Source organism: Marmota marmota, unplaced genomic scaffold (assembly GCF_001458135.2).
Source record: "Marmota marmota marmota unplaced genomic scaffold, marMar, whole genome shotgun sequence".
Classification (NCBI taxonomy): domain Eukaryota; kingdom Metazoa; phylum Chordata; class Mammalia; order Rodentia; family Sciuridae; genus Marmota; species Marmota marmota.
The window spans coordinates 10,714,640-10,742,308 of NW_025999913.1; the positions used below are offsets into that span (position 1 = coordinate 10,714,640).

Below are 27,669 nucleotides of genomic sequence, written 5' to 3' on the forward strand. Positions count from 1 at the left end.
CACTCCACTCCCCGCCCCCAAGGATCCTAGTAACTCAACAAAAGCCAGCTTGTCACCATGAGCCTCTCAGCACCATAGGAAAGCCAGCTCCATTTTCCATCTCCACCATCTTGGAGGACATGAAATCTACTGTACAAAGAAAGGGAGCAGGTGCTCCACCAAAGTCCCTCCAGGACTCTGCTCAGCTGCTGTCAATCACTGCCTTCCCACCAATTCCTTCTTGTTCCCACATTCCTGCCTCTTCCCACATTCCTGCCCTGCCTCCTTCAGGGCTCCTGATTCATTCGTGCACCTGACATTTATGTGAGCACCCACTGTCTACCAAGCTCTGCTCTGAATCCTGAGCAACCACACGGGGCCCTCGCTCCCACCAAGCCTTGTACTGTAGTGAGAGGGGAAAAATAAACCAACAGGTTAAAACAAAATAGCATGCCATCAGCACAGGAGTATTTCTTTTTTTTTTTTTGACTAGCATGAAAGGAAGCGAATAAGAATAGACCCTTCGGTCAGGGAAAGTCTCTCTGAGAAGATCACATTTAAGTTGAGCTCTCAACCCTGGGAAGAGTAAGCAGGCCACACTCCAGTTAGGAGGAACCGCCCAGGAACAGATGCTAGGGTAGGGGAAGGTCCACAGAACTGAAGGAAGGCCAGTGAGGGGCAGCCATGCCCGTGGGGCCACCAGTAGCAATGTGTGTGTGACTGCTGCATGCATCTGGGGACTTAGCATCTCTGGCCTCCCCTGTTGTTAAATGCTAATAAAGCCCTGAGTACTAGCAACCAAAATACACACACACACACACTTTCCCCAGTGCCATTGGGCAGCTGCAGTGACGTCTCAGCCAAGAAATAGTACACCACAGCAGGTTGGGATGTGCATCATACAAGGCAAGGCTGGAGGAGGGGCATTATAAGCAGGTGTGTAATATTCCTAGGGCCTATGTAACAAAGTGCCACCGATGGGAAGCTTAGAGAACAAAACTTTACTAACCCACAGTTCTGGAGGCTGAAGGTGACGGGAGGGCTCCTTCCTCCTGAGGGCTGCAAGGGCAGATCTGTCGCATGCTTCCTCCCCGGCTCCTGTGGCCACAGGCCACTTTTGGTGTGTAGATGGGGTTCCCCGCACTCCTTCCTATTGTCTTCCCTCTGTGCATGTCTGTCCCTGTGTCCAAATTTTCCTTTTTGTATGACACCTGTTTTGTTGGAGTAAGGTCCATCCAACTGACCTCGTCTTAACTTTGATCATGGGCAAAGACCTCATTTTCAAATAAAGTCACATTCCCAGGGACTTAGGACTTTATCATCTTTTCAAGGGCAGGGACACAGTCTGCACAGAGTAAGACATTTCGAATTTTATTCCGAATACAACCTTTGGAAGACTAAATAGGAAGGTGACAGGATCTGATTTCTGCTTCTAAAAGATGATTCTGGTCTCTGTGCTGAGAATGGATTACTGGGGCAACACTAGAACCAAGGACAGCAGATCAGGCAAAGATGACAGTGGTTGGCTGAAGGCGTCCTGATGACTGCAATCAGGTAGGTACAGCACTCGAGAGGACTCCTAGAGAACTGAGTCAGGAAACAGGTTAACACTCTCTCTGGAGAACTTCTGCATAGCAAGGGCAAGCTGTCTGGGGACCGTCCACCAAGAGGCACACTGGCACCTGAAGACCATCAAGCCTTCAAGTTCAGACCAGAAAATGACTCAAATGGGATTTGGGATGCAGAGGGCAGGATTAGATGACCTTCCAATGGCAGGATCTGTGGTGTCTACAGTCTCACCTGGGTAAGTCAAGGATCTTCCTCGAGCACCTTGGACGTGAGAGGACCATAGTGCCCACTGTCCTCCCTCCTGTCCTCTCTCCGGCAGATGATGGCACACGCCCGGGCTGCACGTTAACATTTCCTTCTCAGAGCTGCACCCATGCCTCACCCTTCCAGGGAATTAGCATTTCCATATCAGTGAGCAAGAACAAGTTAACGCGCCAACGGCACGGGCTACCTTCCAGGGTTTGTCTGCTGACAGATTAAAAAGTATGTCAACACGCCTTTATATTAACAAATATTGCAAAGCAGAAGCTTTTGTTTGGTTTTTCGTTTTTTCTTTTTTGCTCTGCCTTTCTGATTCGTGGGTGATGTTGGTGAATCCACGCCTGCATTCACACCAGGAGCAGGGATGTCAGCCCTGCTGGGGCCGCGGTGCCCACAAATGGCGGTGGCTCACTCCTGCCAGATGAATCAGCTAGGGGGAGGGTGACAAGTGAGTGGATGGGCAGTTGCTTACTATGCAATTTGGGGGAGAGGATATGGTTGTCACAAGATGCTCTTTCAAGAGGCTGGGTTTTCGTTTTAACACCCTGCAAGCAGGAGAGGCATTTGGCAACTTTTTGAGAAAAGTTTTGTTTTCTTTTGTTTTTCTCTTAAGCTACCTTTCAATGTGTGAAACCGGGCACGAGGTCTGGACCTTTCTCACTCTCCTCTTTGGTGGCTAGTTTACGGTGACTGAGGCCTGACTGGGACCCAAGGTCCTTCAGGCAAGGCTACGCGAGAGCAGACATTGCCCGTCACAGCCCACAGGTTAATGCCAGACAACCGCCTGCTTTTAAAGTACAGCCTGTGGACTAAGAATGGCTTTCACCATTTTTAAATGGCTGAAAAAAAAATCAAAAGAATCATATTTCATAAGATGAATCATATTGCATCACATGGGAAAATTAAAATAATATGAAATTCAAGTTACAGTGTCTAAAAATAAAGTCCCATTGGCACATAGCCAGTCTTGTTCATTTACATGTTAGCTGTGGCTGCTCTCATGAAGCAGCAAAGAAGAGGACTTTTGCCAGGCTCCATGAGACCTCTGTGAGACTCTCTGACCCCTGTAGGGGACATGCGTCACCTCTCCTGTTCTGGAGTTTGAAGAAGAAGCATGCTCTTCTTATAGAACCTCCCTGCATTTTCCATTGCTTTTCTAAGTCCTGTAGACGATATTTTTTTAAAAAATTAGTGCATTATTAGATTTATGCATAATAGTGAGATTCATTTTGACATATTCGTAAATGCATATAAAATAGTTTGCCCCATTTCTGTCCCCGGTACTTCCTCTTTCCCTCCCCTTCCTGTTCCCCTGGCTCCCCTTCTCTATTCCATTGGTCTTCCTTCTGCTCATTGACGTCTTTTTGAGTTGGTGCATTATGGAGTCGATGAGACTGGGATGCACTGTGGTAAATTCACACATGCACTTAGCACACTTTGGTCAGTTCTTCCCCTTCCCCTCCCTCCTTCCTTCCCCCCTCCCCTTCGTCAACCACTTCTTCTCTACTGACCTCCCTTCTATTTTCACTAGATCCCCCTTTTTAGACCTTTCTTCTTTCTGGCTTCCCCATTCGACAGAAAATATTTGCCCCTTGACTTTCTGAGTCTGGCTTATTTCACTTAGCTGAGGGTTTCTCCACATGCCTTCTGTTCACTTGAAAACCTAAATCAAGTTCCTATTTTGTGCCAGGCAAAGCATGGGGTCCTGGGGGTATAAGTGTGAACAGCAGCAGCCAGCCCCTGCTCCAAAGCAGTTGTAAACCACACTGCTGTGCAGACACAGTGTGTTCCAGAGGATAACCCGGCAAGGCCCCCAGGGAGGAGGCACATAGGGCCATCAACACACAAAATAGGCGCTGAGTTCCTGCTCTGGAATGTCAGGTAAGAGATGACACAGTATAGACTGGCCACTTTTGGGGATTTGTAGGAAATTTTGAAGTTAACAGAGGGGAGGGAAAGAGAAAGAGTAACATTTCAATTTCTTGAGCACAGCTTTCTTTCTTTGTCCGACCCTGTACTGTGCCAGGTTGAAGTGAAGCACAGAAAATGAGGGAGACAGGAATGAGCAGAGGCGGAGAGTCAGGTAGGCCATGCAGAGACCGCAAAGGCTTTTGCCTTTACAGTCAGAACAGTGGAAAGTTGCACAGGGTCAGCAGTCCTGTTTCATTAGCAAAACTCGGAAAGCAACCGCAAGACCACAGGAGAAGAGATAAGTAAGCAATGGTATATTCAAATAATGGAATATTAAAAAATGATGAAAACAAATATATTACCATGTCATTCAGCAACATGAGTGAATCTTAGCAACAGATCATTACATGAAGAAAGCGGTCCCAGAAGACAGCACGCAGCTTGATCAGCTTTCCATACAGTTAGTTAAAGGCAAGTAAAATTTAACGTGGCATTTTTTAGAAATATCTTTATGTAATATGTATGTGTAAATGTACCCTTATAAATCCACTTAGGTACCATACATTTCCATAAAGCAAGGGAATAGTTCAATGCAAGGTTCAGAAGAGTGAGCTGACAACCTTACGGGACGGGGTGCAGCACACTCGGGGAGACAGGGGTCATGGCTAATGTGCCACTTCTTGTGGGCAAGAGATTCATAGGTGTGTATCATATTAAAAATTAGAAATAGGGCTGGGGATATAGCTCAGTTGGTACAGTGCTTGTCTTGCATGCACAAGGCCATGGGTTCAATCCCCAGCACCACCAAAAAAAAAATTAGAAATAGCCATGAAAAGTTATGAAAGCAATTTATAACAAAGGGTGGCCCGATCTGACTTATAGTTCCAGCTGATCTCTCTGGCTGCACTGAGGAGAGTTCTTTGGAACAGGGAAAGCAAGGCAGCAGAGAATCCCCTTGGAAAGCAGCTGAAGAGCTGGATGGCTCAGTGGCAGAGCACCTGCCTGCCACTGAGGCCCTGGGCTCCATCTCAGCATAGAGGAGAGGGGGAGAGAGAGAGAAAGAGAAGAAAATGAATCAGGACGGGGCCTTTGACCAAGAGTTTTCCATGCCTTTCTCCTTAGAAGAGGTTTTATCAGGTAGATGAACATGGACAGCATCTGAAAGGCGTTATAGAGACCCTCAGAAGCATTCAGCTAGGACGAGTTCCTAGGAAAATAAAGAAGAGAAAAATCACAACAATCCTACACTCACACCAAGCCACTTCCCACCCCCCAGGGCAATTTTCTCCCCTCCCTTTAGCATACCTATCTCCTACCTCCCCAGATGTACCGAAAATTCTCTGAAGTAGCAGTTCTAGGAAACTGATTTCTCGACTGGCATATTTGGCTTGGCTAATTGCTTATTTATGAATGCACTTTGAGGTCCAAGGGTCAAGACTGAAGTCCAGCAAAAGCAAGTGATGATCTGGGTACCCTCTCTCGAAGTTTCATAGGCTGCCTTCCCTTCCCCTCCAGGTCTGGGCTGCTTGGTCCCACAGGTTCCGTCCAGTGAAGGGATGCTTGAGACTTAGGGCTGCTTTCTTATCACCACCCTCACTGGCTAAGGGACCTTGGGTGCCCAGGGACCTGTGACAACACAGATGAAGACCCTCTGTGTTAGTCACCATTTCTAAGAAGCAATCTCTTAAGTGCCCCTAGCTACTGTCAAGCAAAAATTATAGAAGGCCATTGGTTGGGACGAGACTCCTCTACTAAAATTCAAAATGAAGTCACTTGCACTAAAATTCCAGGGCACCAAACCAAAATTAAGCTGTTATCTGACCTTCCTAGAAATCAGGATTACAGAAATAACAGCCAGATTTCCCCAACTGCCCAGTTTCAATTGGCACGATAAAGAACTTCCCTCTGTCTTAATCCTTACGATTAAAAATTTAAAAAGAGAGAGAGAGGAAAAAAGGTAATGGGAAGTAACCCGATGTTAACCAGGTATTTTTCTATAGTTCTATCTTCTTGTCCTTACGAGGAGAGTGATTTTGGAATGTCTGATCCACTTTCTCTTTTTGAGCTTCTTTCTTCAGGTCCTGTTGTCCACTTAACTCAATTTCATGGAGTGAAGTGTGGCCTGCTTTCAAAATTGCAGATAAGGTCTTTCTACTAAATTGTGGTAGTTTTTTTGTGGTACCAAAGATTGAGCTCAGGATTGAGGGGCACTCAACCACTGAGCCACATCCCCAGCCCTTTTTTGTATTTCATTTATCAACAGGGTCTCACAGAGTTGTTTAGTGCCTTGCTTTTGCTAAGGCTGGCTTTAAACTTGGGGATCCTCCTGCTTCGACCTCCCAAGCCACTGGGATTACAGGCGGGCACCACCCCGCCCGGGTAAATTGTGGTGGTTTTGTCCGTTGATAACTGCCATAGGTGAAGTCCTGTTTCTCTGTATCATTGCCAAATGTTCCAGAACAATGTCAACCTCTCTCCCAGCTGGTTTCATGATCCCTACAGATGCAGAACAAGGGCCTCGAGCCCAGCTGAGATTCTTCCTGGGGGGGTGACAGACTCCAGTGGACAGGCCTTACCCTCCGCCATGCTTCCTGGCTTCTGTCTTTCTTCTCCTGGTTTCTTGTCTGGTTACCTGTTTGCCTGTTGCATTTGCAACACAAACGATTACATGAAAATCAAAAGAGAGGTGTTGGGTCACTCGCCTTCCCTCCACCACACCCCAGCTCTCCTGAAGCAACAGGGCCCTTTCCCAAGAAGCACAAAGTCTGACATTCTTTACAAAACAGGCTTGCTTCTACTGAAGGGTTCCAAGCGAGTGTTCCAACTCTGGGGACATAAGATGAGAATCTGCCCCTAAAACGATATGAATAATAATAATGGTAATAGTTTAAATTGCTGGAATGACAAAGGCTGTGAAAGCCCTAAAGAAGAACAGATTTTTAATTCTGAGAAATCCGGAGGGTGGTTCACGCACACCCTACGCGCGCTGGGGTGGTGCTGGGAGGGGCGGGTATGATTCTCACTCCAGAGCTTCAGAAGCTGCATGCCCTGCAGAAATGGGAATTATGCACTCCAGTAACCCTGACGACTCACAGTTAGCTCATTTACATTGAAAGTTGAACAGATTTGCCCCAAGTAGCAGATAAACATATTTACATGGATTATAAATCTTAGCAGTGGGGAGCAGGAAAGAGCCTAAAGGTCATCTAACCAACCTGGCTCACAGTACAGAAAAGGAAACTGAGGCCTAGAGACCCCAGGTGACCGGCCCAGCTCCCGGCTACGTCTGCTGGCAGAGTTAGGGCTCAGGTGCTGCTTTCCAAGCCCCCACTGCCTCTGAGCTTTAGTGAAATTATTCTGTTATCTCACAACAGACAGAAAAGCAATGAGGGAAACAAGACAGAGAAAAAAAGAAATTGAAACAGAGAGAAAAGGATGGGAGAGATAGAGAGTGACAGAAATTACAACAGAGACTGTCTGTCTCGTCCGTCTTTATCTTTCTCTGTATCGGCCTCATCTCTTTCCCATCTGAAACCTGTCTCTACTCCGTCTCTCACAGGCAGGCTCCTGAAAGAGTACAGCCTGGCTTGGTTTATTCCAAACCTAACTGCAGAAGGCCTGCAAATGGGCACAACACTGGTGGGGCTGTGAGCCGGAATTTTCCAGAACCTTTGCGCCCTGCCCACCCCATGTCCATCCTCCCTCACTGTCACTGAGGAAGCCAGAATGAATCATTTAGGCCTTGGAGTGGGCTCCTGAGCACCAAGATGCTCTTCCCAAAAGGCAGAATCTTGAGCCCCACCTACCCCAACCTAAGGGACCGGAATCTGCATTTTGACAAATGGTTCGGAGAAGGAGAAGCATACTGAAGTCTGAGAAGCACCCAGGTGGAGCACATTTGAAACGTTCCCAGCCGCCTGTCACAAGCCTTCTTCCAGGACCCAGGAGGAAAACAGGTCAGAGATTTTAAAGATTAAGATTTACACAATCTAAATCCCATCCTGGGGATGTGCCTTGGGGAGCAGAGACATTCATTGGAAAGAGTTCATTCCCAGAGTAGTTTGGTCTTTCCTTTTCAGACCAGATGTTACCTATGACAAGTCACAAAAATTCCTATCACAGGCTCTGTTTTGCAAAATCCAAGTAGATGTAGATGCCCAGTATTTCCAGCTACTCCTGACTCAGAGAGGTAAAAAAAAAAAAAAAAAAAAAAAAAATCAGGAAGGATTTAAATGCTCTGAATTTGCCCAGTCCTGAAGCAAAGTGAATCTCCTTCTAGGCCTTGCTGAAAAGGAGGGACCAGGATGTCAAGGAGCAGCAAGACCCCAACGTCCTGCTGCAGCCAAGATTGTGAATGCATACCCTGGGGGCAAAATCACAAGAAAAAATTAGCAGGGAAATTTTTCAGGTGTCTGTTGCAATGAGAGAGTAATAGACAAGGAGCAACAGCAAGAAAAAAAGATTGTAATTTAATTATTTTTAAAAAAGCCTTATATAAAAGATTTCCAACTTTGAAGCTGGTGAGGGAATATTGACTTATATCCTTATGTTTCCCAAGTGTCATGTCATCCCACATGTCACAGAGGATTTCTTGTGAAATAATCCCTTGGCCCACATCAGGGAATAGTCCTGCCCTTTGATCTAGACGATACAATCCTGAAAGCTACCCTGCTCACACATCTCCAGTTAGGCTGCTCAAAACAAGAGAGGGGAGGAGAAAAGTACACATAAACACAGAATGAGTGAGCTTTTAAAAGACCGCGAAAGAGGGTGAATTCTAGAACGTGCATCTATGAATAGACGCTGCCACTGCTGGGTGTGTATGAAGCATGTTATAGCCTTCACAGGTTTTACTTAATCTGCAGATTTTGCCAGTCGCGTTCATATTTATAGCAACTCTTTGTAGCACAAAAGCTAAAACAAAGGCCAAAACTTCTACCTTGGAGAATCTGAATTCTGTAGCTTTCTTTCTGCCTTTGTACACACACACTGCCACTGGCACTATGATGACCTCTCCAGTGCCCATCCCAACAGTAACATCTGTCCGCCACCAGGACGAAAGCGATCCTCATCTCCACCTGCTTCTTCCTTGTCATGTGCAGCTAAGACACAAAGCTTGGCCTCTGAATTGGAAATACCGAATCTCAAGCCAGGTACAGAGCACACACCTGTGATCCTGGTGGCTCAGAGGCTGAGGCAGGGATCATGAGTTCAAAACCAGCCTCAGCAACTTTGGTGAGGCCCTAAGCATCTTTGCAAAACCTTGTCTCTAAATAAAATATAATAAAGGGCTGGGGATGTGGCTCAGTGGTTAGACACCCCTGGGTCCAATCCTTTGTATAGGAAGGAAGGGAGGAAGGGAGGGTGGGAGGAAAGACCAGACCAGATCTCAGCAAAAATCCAATGCTATCATCTCACTCATGCAATGCAACCAGAAAATAGCACACACGTGTTCATACTCATGCCTTCGCGTGCTCTCTAGGCCTTCGAAAGACATTTCTATTTTTATTGGACTTTAAGTCCCAGTCTGCTTCCTACTTGAGCCAGCCCTGAGCAACAGGAGCAAACTCTTGGCCAGTTTTATCCTGCTGGGAAGATAGGCAAACCTGAGCGTGGTTTCTCTTTACCATGGGGAGGTTGCCTGAAGCCAGGACCTGGTTCATAAAAAGATTTGGGATATTTTGTCCCTTTGGAATTCTGGTGGTCACAGAGAAGGAAAATACTTTAAATACGGAACACGCCCTCGCGGATGGAAAGCTGTACAGAGAGCCGGGGCTTGGCTTCCTGCCATTTTTGCAAATGTGTTTTCAAAACCAATTACAATGCGGTGATCAGGCGGTGGATTTGCTCCTCCACCAGATTGCTTAGGCCAATCAGCTGTGCGGGGCTCGCATGGACCTCCTCGTTCTTGGGAATGGGGGCGCGTTCTCCATAGAAGCCCTGCTCTAAGAAAGGGTTTCTTTTAAAAAGGACATCTTTTATTTTCCCATCTGTTTCCTCTCACAGCACAATTTGGGGTCAACTCGGGTCTTACAACATTCAGAAGGATAATTTGGCTCTTTCCTTCAATGACTGTGAATATGGAGACTGTAAAGGGCTTACTTTTAACTTCTTTCACCACAGAGGAACACAGTGAAAGAAAACAGTCCCCCACGGCCTGGATCTGAGGTTCTGCTGTCAACAGATGGGGGGGTGCGTGACTTTTGAAGGGCAAAAAAAAGAAACACCCCCAAAGTAAAGGATGTTAATTGAATTTGCTTTCAAAAATTGCAAATCCTGGTATCTGCTTAAAGCAAATGAGGCATTAATGCTGCGAGGCCATTGTGCCTGAGGACAGAGCCTGCCTGTGTGGAGGAGACTGGGCAGCCTTGCTGGCAGCGACTTTGTCTTTGAAGGTGGCGAGAGCTGGCTCCTGGGGTTCACACTCCTGGGGCATAACGTGGAGTCACAGTGGACACTCAGGCACAGATGATGGGGAACTTTTATATGAATCCAAGTAAAAAGAAGAAAAATGGAAACACAGAGACTTTTCATGCAACTGGTGCAAGAATGAACTCCCTCTGCTCCTCGCCTTCCTGCCCCCCCTCAGGGGTGAGCGCCCTGAATGGAGAGGTGACAAGCTGGGCTGGTGGCCACAGAATGCAAACCACACATCCATCCGTCCTCTCTCCCCACCATGTCAGGGTCGCCGCTACATCCCAAGCATCGGGGATCCCTGTCCCTCCTTCCCCTCTGCTGCAAAACTTTTTAAAATTCTTTAAATGTGAGTGCAATTTTTTTTTTCATTGTTTGGGTTGCAGCTGTTTTGTTTTGTTTGCTTATTTAGCCCGTTAGAACGCTCCAATACCTGTGGTCTAATTCAAAATCAAAGCCCAATGGAATGGTAAAGTGATTGAGCTAGATTTCTTAGAAGTTTCTTCTGCCTCTCTCCCCACTCAGCTCCCGTGGCTATCACCTCCCCGACACCCCCCAGGAAGAGGAGATCCTCAAGGCAGGGAGTGAGGAGAGCTGGGGGCAGGGGGCTGAACTCCACCAGGCAGAGCAACTACTGGCAGGCTGGGCTCCGAGACCCTACCAAGATTCTGTGAGTGGAATGTGTGTGTCCCCAGAAACTCATGTTGAAGCCTGAATCCCAATGTGATAGCAACTGGAGGTAAGACCTTTAGGAGGCCACTAATTTTAGATGAGATCATGAGGGGTCGTGGTGGGATTAGTGTGCACTACTGTGTTCTGAATGCGGGCATCCCCGCAAAATCAATATGTGGACACTTAACCCCAAAGGTGTTGATATTAGAAGTTGAGGGCTGTGAGAGGTGACTGGGTCAGAGGGATGGTGTCCTCGTGATTAAGTTTCATGCCTTTATAAAAGAGACTGAAGAGAAACCTCTTTCCAATGTACCATCTGAGGACCCAGCAAGAGGGCACCGTCTTTGAAGCAGAGAGACAGCCCTCACCACCCACCGGGTCTGTTGGCACTTTGACTTTGGACTTGCCACCTTCTACAATTATGAGCAGCACATTTCTGCTCTTTATAAATTATCTAGCATTTCACTGTAGCATCCAAATGGACTGAGACAGTGCCCTTGGGAGAGGAAGGCCAAAATCGCTCCCTGTCTCCAGGCACACACAGCTAGGAAAGGCCATGTTAGGACAGTGAGAAGGTGACCATCTGCAAGCCAGGACCCAACCGTGCTGGCACTGTGGTCTCAGGCACCCAGCTTCCAGAGCTGCGAGGAACATACTTCTGTTATGTAAGCCACCGGGCTGTGGTGTCTTGTGATGGCAGCCTGAGCTCACTATGCCTCCAGGCAGACCCCATCTAACCAGCTCTGTCCTTCCCCTCACAAGAATGTATCCCCAGGGTCACCTTCTTCCCACTCTCTGTTTAGCCAGGCCCAACAGATTTTCCCTTCCTTCCTTCCTTTCAAAGATCGTGGGATTGAGCTTTGGACTTTTGGAGGGGGGGGGCGGCTGGAGGGGGGATTTCCAGAAATGAAATGTGTGTGTTGATGCAGACGCTGGCCAGGGAACACTTCTCTGTCAAAGACCAACTAGGAGAAGACGACAGCTCCAGGCAGGTCTTCAGTGACACCGCCGCAGAGGGAGGTTCCCCGTCTGCCTCTTCCCATCTGCTCTGGGCCTCCTCCAACACTCACTCCCCACATGTGCTCTGTGTCTGGTTCTTACAAATATCCTCTCGAAGCGGGTGACAAGGTCATCCGGACTCACCTCAGCAGAAGAACCAGGGCATTGGCGGAGGGTTGTCTCCATCCATGATACATTTCAGAAACCTCCTGGCTACACACCTCTTTGTTATTGAGGTGAAAAATTTCTAAAACACATACACCCACAAAAATACACCCAGTCTGGGTACACCCAGACACACAACTCCTGCACAGGACAGCGAAGGTTTTGCAAAAAAACTTCAAGAATGTTGGTAGGGCAGATGACAGAATAGGGCCCCAGGCTGAAGGGCGATTTCTACACCACAGTCACCTTTACCTGTCCTTATTGTCATATGACCTGGAGATTTCAGCTGTGGACTACACCAGGGTGATTAGCCTTGGTTTTCCAAGGCTTCTCAAGGTTGAAAGCATCATAATGGTGATATAATTCCACCTCCTGAAGGAGCCTGTCGTAATTAAAACCACAACTGTCCTCTCTCCCACACACCGCAGCAGAACATGGATGTACAAGAAAAGGGTGGGGGCCGGCAAAGGAGGGAGGACAGAGAAGAGAATTGAGGACAGGAGTCAGTGCTAGGGTGTGGGGTGGGTGCAGCCCCGCCCACATGCCCTCCCAGGCAAGAAGCAGGTGTTGGAGACAGAGAGAGCCTGGGAAAAGATAAGATAAAGCCCTGAGTAGATGGGGCTTGGTGCACTTGGGAGGGGGTGGGGAGAAGGCACAACTCCTCAGGCCCCAGAACATTGGCTGCAGTCCCCCAGGCAGTGCCCCTGTGCCGTTCACACCTCCCTTCAGGTCCCTTCAGGACGTTTGAAAGTGGCATTTCTTATTTCAGAGCTACTAGGAATGGTTGGCAAGTCATGTGACAGAAAGGTAGAAGCAGGGCAGAGGATTCACGGGCATGGACCATACCTACAGCAGCATGTCCAGCCCTGCCAAGCTGACAGCTTTGGGACACCCGGGTTTTCTTCTTCTCCTTGACATGTCCCCATGTTGGGGGTCTCCTTGACCCACCACCTCCACTGAAAACCCCTCCAGGCGCTCAGATGTGCTCTCCTCTCCCTCTGTTCTGAATTAAAAAAAAAAAAAAAAAAAACTTTCCTATGCAACTTTTTTTAATCTGATTGTACAAGAAGGGCAGGATGCCCTGTTTCTGCCTCAAAGAGTGCTCCTGGGCAACCCAGGAGACCACTCAAGGAATCATTCAGCCCTGTGCCAGCATGGAGCTTTTCTCTGCCCTCACAGTCACCTCAATAGAGACTCTCCCCACTAACCCCATGGAGGTTAGTGCCGGTCTTCAAAGAGAGGCAGCTCTCTTTGCCTCCAAAGATAACTAGGGTATTGGTCATTGCCCCAGATACTTCCTGACTTACTCTTCTGGTCTCAACTCTGATGGAAGTCCAGGGAAGTCCTTATCAGCAGGATAATCTCATCCAGAGACAGATGATACAATCACACTTAAGAACTCCTGGTACAGAGTCATCCTAAGTGTGGGCACTTCTCTCTGTCTCTCCTCTGTTTTATCTATCCCCTGTGACCCCATTTGTTACTGCCATAAACCCTTCATAAACAATTACTCTTACATATTTAACATCCATCTTTTATAAATTTTCTTGCAAAACATTTATTCCTCTTTGGTACAAATAATCTGTGCTACACATCCTTTCTCTTACATTTTTCAATCACTATTCTATTTTTAAGCGAATCCAAGTTGCTATTGTACCTTTAGCCCATTGCGTCTAATCCCAGTACACGATTTACAGAGATGACATACAGTACCACATTTTACCTAGATACTCTCAAGGTGACGGACAGTAGCGTCTAAATCTCCACCTACACAATAATAAGGCAATATATTAATATGAACATCTTTATATAATTTTCCTGTCAGACCAATATGAAAATTTCTTTGGGATACATTCCAGTTCTGAAATAGTTGGGTCACAATTTAGGCAGGTACTTGATTTACCTAAGTAGTGCCAGATTACACAGGTAATAAATCTTACCTACAGCACATGAGCTAGACTCTTACCTGCTGTGTGCACTGCTTTGGGCTAAATAACCCAAAACCTATTCCTCCCCATCAATTCATATCACCCAGTTTTCTAATATTTTTCTCACCTTAATTGGTATAAAGCAAAATCTCTCATTTGCATTTCTCTGATTATTCATCCATACAAGCATTTAGTTATGTTTATTTGCCTTTTGAGTTTTTTCCTTTCTAAAATGTCTGTTCATACCTTTTGTTCATTTTTGCAATGAAGTTGATTCGCAGGTCTTCTTTCAAGTCCTACATGTCAATACCTTGTCAGTTTTAGACATTGCACGTATCTTCTTCCACTCCACCATCTCTCTGTCACTCAACTTTGTCTAGAATGTTCCTCCATGCAATAAAATTCTTAATTACAATATAAAATTATCAATATTTTTGGCCGTATGGTTTGTACTTCTGAAGTTTTAAAGAAGTCCTTTCTCACCTCTCTCGTCAGGATATCCTCCTATTAACTCTCTAGCTTCATCTTTCTTCTGGGGCCTGAAGGGAACTGTATCTATCTGGAGTCCCCTCTTGCATGGGCTGTGAGGTAGGGATCTTGCATTTGCCTTTTCTGCTCAATTAACCATTTTTCTCAGTCACCTTCTGAGCAACTCCTCTCTTCCCCAGTGATTTGGGGTGCTCCGTCATTGTTCCCAAAATGCTCAGGTCTGCCTTTCATCTTTCTAATTTGCTCCACAGGTCTACATGTTAGTGCATAGAATTTATGACAATGGCTTTGTTGTTTATCTTAATACCCAGATAAGTCCCATTTTTACTTTACTTTTTAATATTGATTTGGCTACTTGTGAGGAAGGAGATCTTCCTGGGCTGAGGCTCTGTGAGGATCCTGTCCAGTTGGGAAGCTCTCTCCCTCATATTTCTCACTTGCTTTGATCCCCCCACTACCTTCTTTTTTCCATATTCCTCTTTTTCTGGTCTCCCAACATGGATCACCTGCTCCTTCCCCTTGCAAACTCCACTCCTCTTAGCCAAAAAGGGGAGTACTACCCTTTGGATTCCCACAAATATCCCAACTTCAGGAGGTCAAAGTGACTGTTTGGGGCACGAGTGGGATGGTGGGGGGACACTTTGGTTCTGCAAATGAGAACAAGATTGGGTGCTCCATTCTGGTTAATATCTTAATCTCCACCAAGGAGTACCCTGGCTATCATCCAACTGGTTTCCCTAAAAATTGCAAAGAACATCTTGCCACATTGAGCATTAAGTTCCCTGCAGACATCACAAGGTAATCTCCCTACAGTCTGTGTGACTTTGATCTCATCCTGTTCAAAATAACGAGCTCTGGTGTGATTGGAGCCTTTTGCTGTTGCTTAGACCTGATATGTGACAATCGTTTGCCACGATTGTCACAGAAACTACAAATGGCTCTCTGTCTGCCATCCCAATGGATAGCACCAGCTCCAATGAAGTGCTTCCAGTTTGTTGGGATTGGATGCCCAAGAGTCCTCTAATAGGTAGGGTGAAGGGGCAAGGAGAGTTTATCCTTCCAGAACCCTTGACCCTAGGAACACTACTGATCTGAACCCCCCCCCTTTCTCCTGCCAGTCTAAAACCAACCTAGAAAAAACACCTGTCCTATAGATAAACTTCGACAGGTTGACCTGGGGGAGGGGCAACAGGCAGGGATGAGAACACAGACACATCTGAGCTCAAGTCGTCAAGATGAGGACCGTTTACAAGGAAATTTGATTATTTTCAGCTCTGCCAAATTCCTAGGCCTTTACATATGTAAGTTGAGGCCACGCTGAACCCGGGGAACACTTCACTCCACCCATTCAGGTCCTGCTCTCCTGCTTCCTTCCACCAGGGTCTCCCTCCCAGGTTCCACTAGTCAAGCCACTCCTGGTCTGAACCACTCCCGGCTGAGAACCCGTATTCTAGAGACCGGTCGAGTTTACAGCTGGATCTTAAAAACCAACACCTCTGGGGCCACTGACATGTCCCTGTTTTCACAGCAGAATTTACCACTTCCTCTCCTGAGTCACTGCACGCCCCACACCAGGGCAAACACATTCCTCACACCCAGTTAGGAAAACCAGAGGAATCCCAAGGAAATCCCATTCTCCCCTCCTGCGTTGCTTCTTCCTACTGAACTGAGGCTAAAAGCAGCACTCGCCGTTAGAAGATCCTTTCTTGATACTTTATTATCCTCAGCCTTGTATCCACCCTGAAATCTGTTCACCCTTTACCTCTGTGCATTGTCTCCAGGAGCACAGCAGGCTGTGAGGGACCGTACCCGTGAATTCCGGACCTCCCCGAACACATACAGGTACAGCCTTCGTCGTCCTCCATACATCTTGACTTTTTTCTGTCTTGTTTTGTTAAGGTGCTGGGGATGGAACCCAGGGCCTCATGAATGCTAGGCAAGCACCCTACCACTGAGCTCCACTCCCAGCCCTGAATACATATCAGTGCGAACAACCTGACCAACTCCATTGCAGAAACTTCCACGCACAGGGCAATGGCCACCATCGCAGGTTTACACCTGTATTTTAAGGCAGTGTGGATAGACATTCCTGTATCCCATGGAGTTGGCCTTTCCCTTGGAAGAGGGCATTCCTGTTTCCTATTTCACTGATACGTAAGACCTGTTCTAGCCTCTATAACATGTGCCCAAGGAGCAGGTAGTGTAGTCCCGAGGATTCTTAAGCCCCCTGATGAACATATCATTATGCATTCACCACAGTGAGTTGCATTATTATGTTTTCAGCAGCCTGCGAGAGAGACCCTGCTGAGCAGGATGAAGGAAAGTCCCAGCAATTAACTGGTAGAGTTGAATTGTTAACATTCTCCCAGTGTTCCCAGGCGCAGGGCTCTTGACTGGCCTGCTGGAGAAAATAACCAGGGGATGGGGGAAGAACGAAGGGCAGGGCGGAGGGAGGAAAAAAAAATCTCATTAAAACCCCAATCAAGGCTTTTTAGCACTCCCCCCGCCCCACAAAGACATTCACTTTGAGTCCAGAACGTTATACTTGCTGAATGCTATTATCATAACAAATCTCTGTGCTTTCCTAAAACCTGAAATTATTTGCTTTCCTTGGAAATTTTTGGTGTGAGGTTTGCTTTGGAAAGCTCATGTGATGGGTCCCCAGGAGAGCGTAGGGTTGGCTGCAATGTCTCTGATGACATGCATTTCTATACATGTGGACACATGTGCACGTACACCATCATATATGCATGTTATGTAACACATATGTGTTATGACCAAACCCAAACTATTTTTATAATGCATTCCAAGTCAGTTGTATCCACTTCAACCTTCCTTCCTTCTCTCCCCACCCCCCACCCCCTTGGTATTAGGATGAAAAAGAATTGGCTTTTTCTCAAAAGTGATTAGGTCAGTGCCTGGGCAGCCCTTTCTGATCTAAAGACTGCTGCTTCAGCAGATGCCAGTCAGGTGCAGCCACGGGTCTCCTTCCTGGAGCCGTGTCCCCTCCTACCTCAACCCAAGGGAGCTCTCAGGAGCCATCTGTTCCACATGGTCCTGGACCCTCACCGTGTTGACCAGGACAAAAATGGGCATCAGACCCATCCCAGACCAGCAAAAATCCCAAATTACAGGCCCTAGGACTTTGGAATGGGATTAAGAGGTAGATGCTAGGATGTGGCTATGCGTCCCACCAGCTGGACTGAGCACAAGAACAAGCCACTGCGTTGAACCAAGAAAGGAGAAAAATAAGCACCCAAAAAAGAAAGAAAGCGACATGGTGGGGAGGCTGCTGCCTGACGCCAGGGGCCCCCCAAGTGAGCATCGTCTAGGGCTGACTGGCCACCTGGTCTGCATTCGTGGAGTAAGGGCCCTTCTGCTGACGCTGAGAGCCCAAGAAGAGAAGTCAGAAGATTTTTTTTCTTTTAAGCACAAAGATGTTTTTTAAATACACTGAGGATCCTAAGAAAGAAATCTTCATCTTGAAGAGATACATTCCCGTGTCGCCGGCATTATTCGTGCCTCCTCCAGTGAACTTCTGCCAATAGAATAAACCAGCCACTATACTCTTACTTGGGGATAAGATTCAGAGACAAGTGTCAGTGTATTGTTGCCAGGATGAAATCTGACCCATATCACAATAGGTACTCAAGAGCCATTGTGCTGCGTACTTATCTACCCACGTTACTGAGAAAACCAAGTACACCGCTCTGGGGAAGAGGCCTGACTTGGTGAACATACCGAGCTATCTCCAAACACTGATGTTCTACAGAGGTGAGGTCATCTGAATGGCACGGAAGGAAATGTTACTGGCCTCCAAACACCCTTACCTTTCCCACTTGCCATGCTGCTCCCTGGTAATTCCATTATCAGGGTCATTCCTTCATATTACTACGAGTTCTCTGCTTCCAGAAATTTCCTTTTATGATGTGAATAGAACGTGGAAGATTTTACAAACTCAATCCATCACACGGTAGCATGAACTCGCTCATCAGGTTAGTTTGTTGATATTTTAAAAGCTCGAGGACCTGGGCTATCAAATCGCTATCTTTAGTGTGCAAGAAAATGGATTTCTCTCAGGTTGGAGAGAATTATTGAGGCTTCACCGAATATTTGAGATTCTGTTGAACACATAATGAACATGACCCTATTCTTTTCTTAAGAAGCCTAAATTAAGTGGGAACTGGGGCAGAGGGACCATAACAAGTGCGATACATAGCAATGCATGTACTAATGAAGGCTTGTGCCCGGTATAGGAGTAGCCCGTGGGATGGGATGGGGGGTATGGAGTGTGGGTACAAGTCTACCCACGAAGCAGACACCCCCTCCAGGCAGAGATACCAGCATCCCACACAGGTCCTGTACAAAGGCACTGTCATATAGAACTTGATGTGGGTTTCCACCAACCAGAAGAGGGGAAGGCCTGGAGGCGCAGGTGAGATTGTTATTAGGGCTGGATCAGAAAGGCCCTTTAGCCACACCAAGAACCATGTATATGGCCCCCAGAAAGCTTTGCCAACTCTGATGAGCTACATGCTAGCCAGCAGAGACGACAGGAATCATTAAGAGGGCTGTTCCTGAATTCTCATGAGAAAGAATTCAGAGGTCCTTTTAGCATTTGTGAGTCCTCCGTGTCAAGCTCCATGGTCATGGTCATGGTCATGGTCATGAGTTTTTCTTTCTTTTCTCTTGCTTCAATGACTTATAGAGCTCATCACAATCGTGTGTAACTTCTGTATAACACTTCCTTACCGCACTGGTAGCGCTATAGTCCAAAACAGACTGACATGTAGACAGTTTTGTGGAAAATACTTACTGGTTTCTCTGCGTTTAGGCAGAGAATTGGTGAATCAGCTCATTGAGGCATGTGATGCTACCCAGGGCAAGCCTGGGTTAGAGTGAGTAGCTACACACTCTGGCTTATAATCAGATCATTGAGCACATTCAAAACCTATCTTTTTATATATTTTGGAGAAAGAGGAAGGAATAAAAGAATTAAAAAAAAAAAAAAGCAAAGAACACCATGAACAAAAATAACAAACAACTCATAGGGAGAAAGTATTTCAATGTTAGTGTGGACAAAGGACTGTGGTCTGGAATTTACATTGTAAATATAAATTTTTGCTGCCAATCTGTAAGATTGGGGCAGCCATTCTGAAGGGGAAACCATGTTGGTGCACACGTATGCTCAGACCCAGCAACCCTGTCTGCTGCTAATTCTCAGGGATTATCTCAGAGGTCTCCAAGGAGATGTGCACGAGTACCCTCATGGTGGCCCTCGTGGTAATGGGGAGCTGAAGGCACTCTAGGTGCTCACCTACATGGGCACTGCTGAGCACAGCAGGGTGCAAAGGCTGGGCTTTAGTCAACTTTTTCATTGCTGTAAACAAAAGACCTGACAAGATCAGCTTAAAGGGAGAAAAGTTTGTTTGGGGCTCTGGGTTTCAAAGGGCTCAGTCCACAGATGGCCAGCTCCGGTGCTCTGGGCCCAAGGTGAAGTGGGCCATTATGGCGGAAAGGTGTGGAGGAGGAAGGTAGCTCAGGACATGGCAATCAGGAAGCAGTGACAGCTCCACTCACCAAAGACAAAATATGTACTCCAAAGGCACACACCCCTGTGCCCCACCTCCCCCAGTCACTCCTGATGAGCCTACAGTTACCACCCAGTTAATCCATATCAATGGATTAATCTACTGATTAGGCTACATCTCTCATAATCTAACCATTTCACCTCTGAACTTTCTTCTCTTGTCTCACACATAAGTTTTGGGGAGACACCTCACATCTAAAACATAGCATGCTGGAATACCGCACTCCAGTGCGCAGGCGTGAACCCAGTGCACACGAAAACATGGAGGCTTGGTGGCGTGCCAAGCAGAAAAAGAAGCAGAATGAAATTTTTATATACCATGTATGTAAATTTAAAACATGTGTTTACAAAACAAAACACGACATGTTTTATGAGAATACTGGCAAATAAAAGAATATACATAGACGCGTTAAGCTGATTGTCTACAGAGAGGCTGAAAATAGAGTTGGGGAACAGGAGTCAAAGGGAAGCACGGGATCAGTCAAAGAAGGGCCTTGGATAGAAAGGATTACAGGGCGCTGTGAACCGGCCTCTGTGTGTGAGGTGTAAAAACCTCTGGGCTGCAAGGTCCTTGAGCAGAGGGTCCAATGGACTCCTTTCCAAATTCCTGACAGTACCCTGTTCCGTCTTAGGGTAATGTCCACTCATTGGACCACTGTATCTGATTGAGCAATACCTCAAAAAATGAATGAATAAAGGAGCGACCTGATTGAGAGTGGCCAGGAGAACTGGAGCCATTCTCTGTAAACACATAAAGACTGCTGCTTTCAGGGCTTTGGGGGCTGGGGATGTGGCTCAAGCGGTAGCGTGCTCGCCTGGCACGCGTGCGGCCCGGGTTCGATCCTCAGCACCACATACAAACAAAGATGTTGTGTCCGCCGAAAACTGAAAAAAAAATAAATATTAAAAAAAAAAAAAAAAAGACTGCTGCTTTCTTCTCTGCTAGGCCCAGAAGTCTAGGAATGAAATAAGTGATGAGGGACAAACAGTCCCTTCCCCATGGAACTATTCCAAGTCAGGCAAATGGATAAGCAAAAACCAGTTATGATGCTTGGTGAGCACTAGGCCCTGGGTTCCCCAGTACCAGAAGAAAAAAAAATTATAAAACACTGTGTTGATGGGCTGTGTTGCAGACAAGAATGAGGGGCCAGGGACAGTGAAGAGGGTCTCTTAACCCTATTTTGGAAGGTCAAAAAGGGCATCCCAAGAGACCGATGGCCTGTACTAAGTCTCAAAAGATATACAGTAGAGCTTGGTCAGAACTTCGTTATGAAAACTCTGATACCTACTTCAGAAGGGCCTGTCTTCCCAGCCTTAAGATAAAGCAGTCACTTTAACAGGTGGACGGACCCCTTCTGTTCTCTTTTCAAGTGGCTGTTGCCTGGGGCAGTCCAACAGGAGCCAGGTACCCAGCACCATGCGTGGCATCAGGAGTTTGAAGGGAAAGGCGTGTGGACGGCCGAGCTGCTTCACATGTCTCTAGTTTTCCTTCCATGACGTGGCTGTAATTCTTAGCTTGCGTGGGAACATCGATGCTCACAGCTGACACACTGGACGAGTCTCACTGGGGAATACGGCATGTGTGTGTGTGTGTGTCAGGCTTTGAACCAGTGGGATGAACTGAATCTAAGAGTCCCTGGAAATGCCACAGCTGGAGAAAAGACAAGAGCGTCCACTGCAGGGCCTCTCTAGCCTCCTGGCTTCGGCATTCCCTGCGGGCCCACCCATTGCATCTGCCTCTTGGATTTAAGAGCTATCATTTCTAACAAGCTCCCTGACCCTGCCGATGCCGCTGGTCCAGGGACCACACTTTGAGAAGAACTACTGAACTACTCTGATTGTGCTGCCGAAGACACTAGAAACCAGAGAATATGTGACATCTCTAAGATCACACCAATTCTTGGTGGCCTTCAGAGAAGACGGTGGAAATAAAAATGCATGAAGATTTTTGAACCAAGCCCACACAATCGGTGGCTCACAGGCACAAATGAGACATCTTCTCTGACTCTTACAGTCATCTTCCATTCTCCTTCAGCCAGGCCTGAAACGCATCACCAAGCACTAGGTGGAGTTGCAACCTTGACAAAGGTCACAGAGTCTGGTGCTGGAGGTACTTAGCACTGGATCTCCAAGCACTTTGCACAAGCTCTGACAGTCAGAACTGTAGGAACTCGGGAGAACTGGGTGAGAATGTCCTTGTCCACGCTCCCTGACACTTTGAAAAGGAAAAAAAAAAAAAAAAAAAACGTGTTCCTGCAGATCGACTGGAGAAAACCTGCGCCACCTGTCAGCCCCACACCTACTCAGGGAGAGGAGCTGCTTTGACCTGACAAATCCCCAGAAACCCTCCCAGACACAAAGGGAGGCAGCCGGCCTCCCTCCCTGGGAACCCTGCCATTGTGCAGGTTGCATTGGGGAGAATGACAGCCACAGCAGTTGTAGGACTTTCAATTTGCTTTACAAAAATAGGGGGAGGGAGAGGGGCCAAACAAAAGCAACCCCAGGCCTGTTTACCAGGGAGGAGGCTTAATGGGCTTCCAGAGAAAGAGCAGGAAGTGTGTGCTTTCATTCTCATTTGTCAGCTCTCGGGCCTGGAGTGCACAAAGATGCAGGCTGGCCTCCCTTGTCCTGTTGTCCTCCCCTCCCCCTTTTTTACGAGGAGTTTGATGAGGGAAGACAAGTAAGCCATCAGATGGGGCCCTGGCCATTGGCAATGTCATTTATTGAGTTGAAGGTGCATTGTTTAGGCATTAAGGGTTCAGAGGTCAAGTCTCTCTGACTGTTTATCATATCCAGGGCCCAGAATACCATGGGCACCTCAACTGATGGTTGTTGTTTAGAGCAATAGAATCGCTACAAGATCATTTTGAGTGGACTGCATCAGGATGTGATATAAAGATGGAAATATACTTCTGCAAGATGCCTGGTTCTGAACACAACCCAAAAATAATAATAGTTCTGTCCAATGAGGTGTCACAGATACAAGGCTGCTAGAAGACTTGTTTTACTAGCTCTAAATTCGCTTCAGGTTCTCTTTCAGAGTTTAGAGCTGTGCGATGATTTCCGCCGCCCCCCCCCCAAGAGATTTTTGGTCATATGTAACTTAAGAGAAGGTTTTGTGTGTTCCAAAGAATCCTAGTCTTAGTTGACCAGCAGGTAGTTGAACAAGCTGAGTAATAGTTATTTCATCTTACGGCAGATACAGTTATGCATCACTAAACAACAGGACCCGTTCTCAAAACATATCATTAAGTGATTCCATGGTTGCGTGAGCAACGTAGAATTCACTCACACAAATGGATGGTCCAGGCCCATCCCCCACGTGGCCTCTTGAGGCAGTCAGGAGAGGCTGCTGCCAGCCAGTGAAACAGGACTAATTGGTTATAGTAAACTACTTTTACAAAAGTACACCCTAAAATAACAATAGAAAGCAGGGTTTAGAAAATACCCAGCCAGTCCCACAGTTGTTTCTGATCATGATCCCATATTATGTAGTTCCTAAACTGTACTTGCTACGTACACTGTTATACCACCAGGGCACAGCAGCTTTCCTGGCAGCAATGACACCACAAATGCATGAGCAATGGGCTCATGATTATGATGTCACAATGACTCTGACGTCACCAGGTGACGGGACTTTCTCAGCTCCATTGGAATATGGTGGTGGGACCACATGTCTGATGTTGACAGAAACGTCAGGCAGTGCCTGACTGTATTTTATAAATTGTTCATAGACCACGCGTGAACCAATTATCAACTTAACTTTGAGAGCCGATCACTAATGGATAATCGTGGCCATCTGACCACTCACCTGACCCACTATGGCCCCTACCAAAGAGCCAGGACCCCTCTGCTATGCCCACAAATGTCTCTTTCCAAAGGAGTTACGAGTTTGATTTTCCAAGGTTGGGTTCAGAAGGGCAAATTCTCTTGACTTTGCTTTTCCTTTTAATCTTAAGAGCCTAACTCAGAATTCTGAAGAGGGCAGGATCCCAGAACAGCAGCACACACCATGCTGAGCTACGGCCTCATGCCATGCCATAAAGACAGTAAGAAACTCCTTCCAAAATTAAGTCCATTCTTGTAGTTTGCATTCTCCCCCAGGCATCTGCGACACCACACACACACACAGGCAGAGCTCTGATGTGGTTTCCGGGTTCCCGGGATCATAACCCAACCACCCAAGACTTGTGTAAGAATGCCCCTACAGAACTCTTCTATTTTTAATTTTTAATTGTGGGAATGGCTGATTTACTCTCAAAGAATGTTCAAAAATCCTCAGAGCTCTGCAAAGATCCATAATTATCAACAATTGCTAAGGCAGCTTAACCCTTATGTAGAATATCGTGCATACAAATGGGTTTATTTTGAACCAGTTCACACTATTAAACTTGAGTCTGGAGCGAGCTTTATCCCAAGGCAGTGCTCAATAACCTCACAGTAGCAAACACCTTGGTTATATGTCTTCCTATTTGGTTGGCTCGTTTTATATCTTTGCATGTTTAAATAGGCAGTGGGAGTGCTAATTAAAATGCAATCATGCAGATAAATTCTACCATGTTCCTAAAAGGTAAAATGAAAACCTTTTTGATTTCAAAATCTTTGTGATGTCCAAGGCAAAACTACAGCAGCACGATCCTCAACCCACAGGAAACTTCATGATTATCACGTTTAAAGCCCAAACTCATTTCTGGTCCGTTTCTTATACGTGGAATGTATAACACATTAATTATGAATAATTTCTTGGGAAAGTCAAGAAAAATTTCAGGTTGCTGACTCAATTTGTATTGTCTGTGTTCTAGGTGTAAAATGGGAAATATGGCGTATATTACAAAGCCTATTTCTGTCCAAGGTCAAGGGCAAATCCTCTACTGGGTTCTCCATCAGACCTGAGGCTCACCAGCTCTCAGATGATCTTCATCACCAGCAACGAAGGTGAAACGATTATGCTACATCTAGCAAACCATCTTGTGCCTCTGAGCCTTAGTGCCTCTATAATAAGCCATAATAAGGCACTGCTGCCTACTTTTGAGATTATAGTTCCATTTGGGAAGTTAATGAAAGCCATTGTTTCAGAGAACCAACAGACGTGTTCACCCCACAAAACTGTGACATGAATCTACTGATACTCATCTGCGTACCCATGGTGCTCAAGGTAAGAACCCCAGGTTCCTCCCAGCATGGACATTCCATACATCTTCAACCAGGCCTGGTTCTGAGTTCTAACCTGTCTGCTTTACTAACACTTCACACTGAAAAAAATCAATCTATGCAAAAAAGATCATATAAAAATTAATCTTTGCTTCAGTGTGAGGATACTCTGCTGTGCGCACTATTTATAGCCCAGGAAATAACAAGAAACCATTTAAATAATAACTGTCTTGGCACCCTTGAAAGCACGAGACGGTCTAGGAGTTCTTACTTGCACACTACAGAGGCCTGAGCTTCACCGCAGGCCCTCACCTCATGTCCGTGGTCTCTCCCACACAGGTGCACACATTACAGCTTCAGACCCAGGCTCAGACAAGTACTTGACCTGCTCTGGTTAGACAAGGACTCCTCCTGGGGATGCTCTGTGAGATCTAAAGGGTTACCCTCAACTTTTGTCCTCACGCTCTTCAAATCTATTCTTGGAAAGCATTTCTCACGAAATATACCAGAAAACAATATGTTCCATGGCCAAATATATCTGTGCATTGGAGATTCCCAAAGCATTGGGTCATATTGAAAGCTCTGAAAACTCTCTCCTAGAGGTGCCATTTTAACTTTGTCTTACACATTGTTGTAAAAATGTCTGTGATCATAAAACAATATTTTTCCTATCACTTATTGGAGTAGCCTTGAAGATAAAGGATCTAGTCTCCACCAAGGAGTCAGGCAATGGACTCTCAGTGAGCTTACCCTACACTCTGTTTACTGGGTCCATTTGCCAATCCTTTCACCTACATATCAGTTTGTTGGATGACCTCTTACATCTTTCCCAACTTGGCTCATGGTGTGGTCAAGCCACCTGGGTCCGTGCCCCTCCACTAGCAGTTCATTCCCACAGTTCTTTTTGGAACCCCTCACATCTGCATATAAGAAGACAGCCATCCTCCTATCCAAGAAAGAGACCCCATCGTCTCCTCTTCAGATGTGTTAGGTAGAATGTTAGCAATTTGGAGGTGAAAGGATCTGAGAAATCCGATCCATTCTTCTAACTTTACAAATAAGAGAAGAGACCTATGAGATTATGTGACTTGACAGAATTAAGACCCAAGCCCAGATTTGGGGATTCCCAGTTCAGTGACCCTAGGAAGTGGTTAGAGCCTCTTGGAGGCACGTGAGATTGATTCACCCCCCCCCCACGGCAAATAGACTGGTTTGCAATGAGGAGTGAGAGGTGTCTGGCACAAGACCAGTAATCCACACAGTGAACCAATTCCACTCAGGTGTTCCCTGCAGGGAGGACAGGACCAGCAATGAGGAGTTTCTTTCGGAACTGGAGTCCTGAGGGAGCACTGTACTGGGAATTGGACTCGGGAACTGAGCCTATTCCTCATTCTCCCGATAACCAGGGACAGGATCTTAACCTCATTGGGCCTCATCGGCTACTTCTATATCCCTTTTAGTTCCACGTTTTTGGATTCTGTGAGCCCAAGATCTTTCCCTTAAATTGTTCTTTATCTTCAGCAACCCTGTTTTATATTTTAACACACAAACAACGAGCCCCGGGTCTGCATGGCCATCCACTATTTAGAGCCGAATTTTTTTTTGTCCTACGTGGGCGTTAGTTAAAGGTTCTCAAGATTCTTGAATAAAACATCTTTTAAAAAATTAAAATAAGCCAGGGATCCACAGCTGCTGATTTGGTCTTGAACAAATATCAAATTCCCCATCTCCTCCTGGAATCCCGGAATAAATGTAAGCCTCCCCCCACTCCCCCATGCTCCCCCCCACACCCACACACACCCACACACTCACCAATATCTACTTATCCTATTTCCTCAGCCAAGACCTGGAGCTCTCAGGAAAGGCTCAGCCGTGTTGCATGTGAAATCTAGACTACTCCATTTGGTAATCTCAGTCACTTCCTGCAAATATCAAATCACAGCGTCATTAACTTCAGATTGTTATGACAGGGTCTCCTAATTCGAGTCTGCGGTAGTGCACTTAAATCATAACAACTATTAAACTGTTGCATTTATTTAAAGAATGTCCACTGCCCCCAGGGCCTCTGGGCATGGGTACAAAAATACTGCTATGGAGAGGAGTCCACAGCAGCTCTCAGTCAGCAACTCACTGCTCATTATCACACTTTCACCAGTGAGACTAAGTACATCAACAAGGATGAACTATAAGAAACATATGATTCTTGTTCACACTTACATAAAATAGTGACAGTGCTGTTAGTAATTAGTTACCAGATCCTCAATTGCTTTGTTCTTTGGCATTAGTAATATGCCACTTGAAGTTTTACACCAAATTAACATTACCCACATTCAACTGTTTCAAAGCGCTTTGAAAATGAGCTATACAAAAAGACGATCCTCCTGCCTGACTGTAAGATGCGTACTTGAACTGTTGGCGCCCAGCCTCAAGTGAAGAGTATGCAGACACTCATTTCCACCTGACCCATCTTGGTACTGAGTCGTACTGTTCTGACCGGATTACCTGGAGTTGAGGGGCTTGTCCACCATTAGGAAAGACAAT

The 27,669-nt window shown here is 46.3% G+C and overlaps 1 long non-coding RNA gene across 1 annotated transcript; it reads right to left on the minus strand.

Annotated features, from left to right (window-relative positions):
- Nucleotides 1–1,334: 1,334 nt before the first annotated feature.
- Nucleotides 1,335–27,052, minus strand: LOC125615592. The gene is made up of 2 exons (XR_007346237.1): nucleotides 26,941–27,052; nucleotides 1,335–6,573 (listed from the first exon to the last, which is right to left on the minus strand). It is a non-coding gene; the product is annotated as an uncharacterized LOC125615592 (long non-coding RNA).
- Between the last annotated feature and the right edge of the window lie 617 nt (nucleotides 27,053–27,669).